Below are 4,056 nucleotides of genomic sequence, written 5' to 3' on the forward strand. Positions count from 1 at the left end.
GAACCCAAGTCGGAAAAATGCGTCTTCATAGGATACCCTAAAGAAACTATTGGGTATACCTTCTACCTCAGATCCGAAGGCAAGATCTTTGTTGCCAAGAATGGATCCTTTCTAGAGAAAGAGTTTCTCTCGAAAAATAAGTGGGAGGAAAGTAGAACTTGATGAAGTATTACCTCTTGAACCGGAAGTGGCGCAGCTCAAGAAAATGTTCCTGAGGTGCCTGCACCGACTAGAGAGGAAGTTAATGATGATGATCATGAAACTTCAGATCAAGTTCTACTGAACTTCGTAGGTCCACAAGGACACGTTCCGCACCAGAGTGGTACGGCAACCCTGTCTTGGAAATCATGTTGTTAGACAACGGTGAACCTTCGAACTATGAAGAAGCGATGGCGGGCCCGGATTCCGACAAATGGCTGGAAGCCATGAAATCCGAGATAGGATCCATGTATGAAAACGAAGTATGGACTTTGACTGACTTGCCCGATGATCGGCGAGCCATAGAAAATAAATGGATCTTTAAGAAGAAGACAGACGCGGATGGTAATGTGACCATCTATAAAGCTCGGCTTGTCGCTAAGGGTTATCGACAAGTTCAAGGGGTTGACTACGATGAGACTTTCTCACCCTAGCGAAGCTGAAGTCCGTCCGAATCATGTTAGCAATTGCCGCATTCTATGATTATGAGATATGGCAAATGGACGTCAAAACGGCATTCCTTAATGTTTCCTTAAGGAAGAATTGTATATGATGCAGCCGGAATGTGTTTTGTCGATCCTAAGAATGCTGACAAGGTGTGCAAGCTCCAACGCTCGATTCTATGGGCTGGTGCAAGCATCTCGGAGTTGGAACATTCGTTTATGAGATGATCAAAGCGTTTGGGTTTATGCAGACTTATGGAGAAGCCTGCATTTACAAGAAAGTGAGTGGGAGCTCTGTAGCATTTCTCATATTGTATGTGGATGACATACTGTTGATGGGAAATGATATAGAATTCTTGGAAAGCATAAAGGCCTACTTGAACAAGTGTTTTTCAATGAAGGATCTTGGAGAAGCTGCTTATATATTAGGCATCAAGATCTATAGAGATAGATCGAGACGCCTCATTGGTCTTTCACAGAGTACGTACCTTGACAAGATATTGAAGAAGTTCAAAATGGATCAGTCAAAGAAGGGGTTCTTGCCTGTATTGCAAGGTACGAGATTGAGCACGGCTCAATGCCCGACCACGGCAGAAGATAGAGAAAAGATGAGTGTCGTCCCCTATGCCTCGGCCATAGGGTCTATCATGTATGCTATGCTGTGTACCAGACCTGATGTAAACCTTGCCGTAAGTTTGGTAGGAAGGTACCAAAGTAATCCGGCATGGAACACTGGACAACGGTCAAGAATATCCTGAAGTACTGAAAAGGACTAAGGATATGTGTCGTGTCAAAACTGCGCGGATCTCGGGTAGGGGGTCCCGAACTATGTGTCTAGGCCGGATGGTAACAGGAGGCAAGGGACACGAAGTTTTACCCAGGTTCGGGCCCTCTTGATGGAGGTAAAACCCTACGTCCTGCTTGATTAATATTGATGATATGGGTAGTACAAGAGTAGATCTACCATGAGATGGAGAGGCTAAACCCTAGAAGCTAGCCTATGGTATGATTGTTGTTCTGTATGTTGTCCTACGGACTAAAACCCTCCGGTTTATATAGACACCGGAGAGGGTTAGGGTTACACAAAGTCGGTTACAATGGTAGGAGATCTACATATCCGTATCGCCAAGCTTGCCTTCCACGCCAAGGAAAGTCCCTTCCGGACACGGGACGAAGTCTTCAATCTTGTATCTTCATAGTCCAGGAGTCCGGCTGAAGGTATAGTCCGGCTATCCGAACACCCCCTAATCCAGGACTCCCTCAGTAGCCCCTGAACCAGGCTTCAATGACGACGAGTCTGGCGCGCAGATTGTCTTCGGCATTGCAAGGCGGGTTCCTCCTCCAAGTACTTCATAGAAGATTTTGAACACAAAGATAGTGTCCGGCTCTGCAAAATAAGTTTCCACATATTGCCATAGAGAGAATAATATTTACACAAATCTAATCTGCTGACGTATTCCGTAGCATGACACACCACGGCCAAGCCTTTATTCGAATCGTTTTATTATCCCACCTCAGCGTGTCATGCGAGGCGGTTTCCTTGGCACGTCTTGTTAAAGCAGAGATCGTGTCCCCTTATTCCGGGATTCTCATCAATACGGGCGTGGGTAACCCAACGCGCCATTGATTACGGCGCTTGGAGATAAGCGAGTTTTACCAGGCTGGTGGGGACACGTAGTTGCGTCCACCCATATAAGGGGATAAGGATCCACCTTTTCACCTACGCCTTCTTCCTCCTTTGCCTATCCATTTCGCGCACTCGAGCTCCAGCGCCCAAGTCCGCACTCCCACCTCAACCTTCTCCAGCCATGTCCGGAGCGGGAGGCAAGTGGATGGTCTCCTCCGTCACGGAGGGACACATCAAAAAACTGAGGAAGGCCGGATACTTGTCTAACGACATCGCGTACCGGCTTCCCGAAGAGGGGCAGCTCCTCCCCACCCCAAGGCCCCATGAGAGGGTAGTGTTCCTTCCCCACTTCCTCCGCGGACTGGGCTTTCTATCCACCCATTCGTCCGGGGACTCATGTTCTACTACGGCCTGGATTTCCATGATCTGGCCCCGAACTTCATCCTCAACATCTCGGCGTTTATCGTCGTGTGCGAGGCTTTCCTCCGCATCCGCCCCCATTTCGGCCTATGGCTCAAGACTTTCAATGTCAAGCCGAAGGTGGTGCGCGGCAACCAGGCGGAGTGCGGAGGCGCCATGGTGGGCAAGATGCCCAACGTCTTATGGCTCGAGGGCTCCTTTGTGGAGACCCTGAAGGGGTGGCAATCGGGGTGGTTTTACATCACCGAGCCGCGCACCTGAGTGGGTCGCAGCCCCGAGTTCCGGTCCGGACCCCCAACGCGGCTCACGTCCTGGAAAGAGACGGGCCTGTCGTGGGGCAGCAAAGGAGAGGTGACTGGACTGCAAACATGCATCCAAACCCTGGTGAACAAGCAGCTCAAGCTTGTCAACGTAGTCCAGGTTATGCTCATCCGCCGGATCCTCCCGTGTCAACAACGGGCCTTCAATCTGTGGGAGTTCAACCCGGCGCAGCACCGAACTCTGAGCAGGCTCTTCGACACGACGTACGAAGATGCCTGGAAGGTGCTTTTCAAGGGCGCCGAGGCTCCCGCATCCGCTACCGAGGATCGCGGATTCAGCGCGGCAGCGTCACGCTAGCGCGGTAAGTTGTTTGTACCTTTTACAGGGTATTAGTTTTTCATAGTTTAACTCTATGCGGGATCTAAGCTCCCTTACCTTTGACAGGATTGGCAGGCGAAGTCCGGACAGATCGACTGTCCGGCTCCTTTGCCCGAAGACCCAGCCGATGCCCGCTTGGCGAAGCTGCTGGTTCCGGCACCCTATGTGGTGCCGGAGAAGAAGGCCACGAAGAAGGCCACGGGGACTCGAAAGTGCCCGGCGCCAGGAGGTGTCGGGTTCATCATCCGACGGCTCCAAGGCGCATTCCTCCCATGAAGACGAGGAGGAGGAAGAAGAGACCTCTCCCCCTAGCGGGGGAGAAGAAAAGGAAGGCCGCCCCACTGGGGAGGCCGAAGGGTCCAAGAGGGGGAAAACCCTTCCTGGACTACTCCACCAACGCCGACGACGGCGAGAGGAGTGGCCGCTCAGGGCCAAGCCCCTGGCGAAATCGTAAGTATCCGGATACCAGAGTAATTCATAGTATTCCTTTATTGCACAGCTTTCCCTTATGTCGAATATGATTATGCAGCCCACCCAAAGACCGGCTCGACGCGTCGTCGAGCGGTTCACTGGACTCGTCGGATGTGAATTCGCTTCCGACGGCTACCTCCCCCCGCCCTACGGACGACGCCGAAGTGTTGTCCCAACAGGTTCCAAGCCAGGAGGAGGTGGTCCTGGAGGCGCCGCAAGGCGACCTCCCGGACTCCAGGAGTAAAGGGGATAAAACCC

This window comes from Triticum urartu, chromosome 7 (assembly GCF_003073215.2).
Source record: "Triticum urartu cultivar G1812 chromosome 7, Tu2.1, whole genome shotgun sequence".
NCBI classification, from domain to species: Eukaryota; Viridiplantae; Streptophyta; class Magnoliopsida; order Poales; family Poaceae; genus Triticum; species Triticum urartu.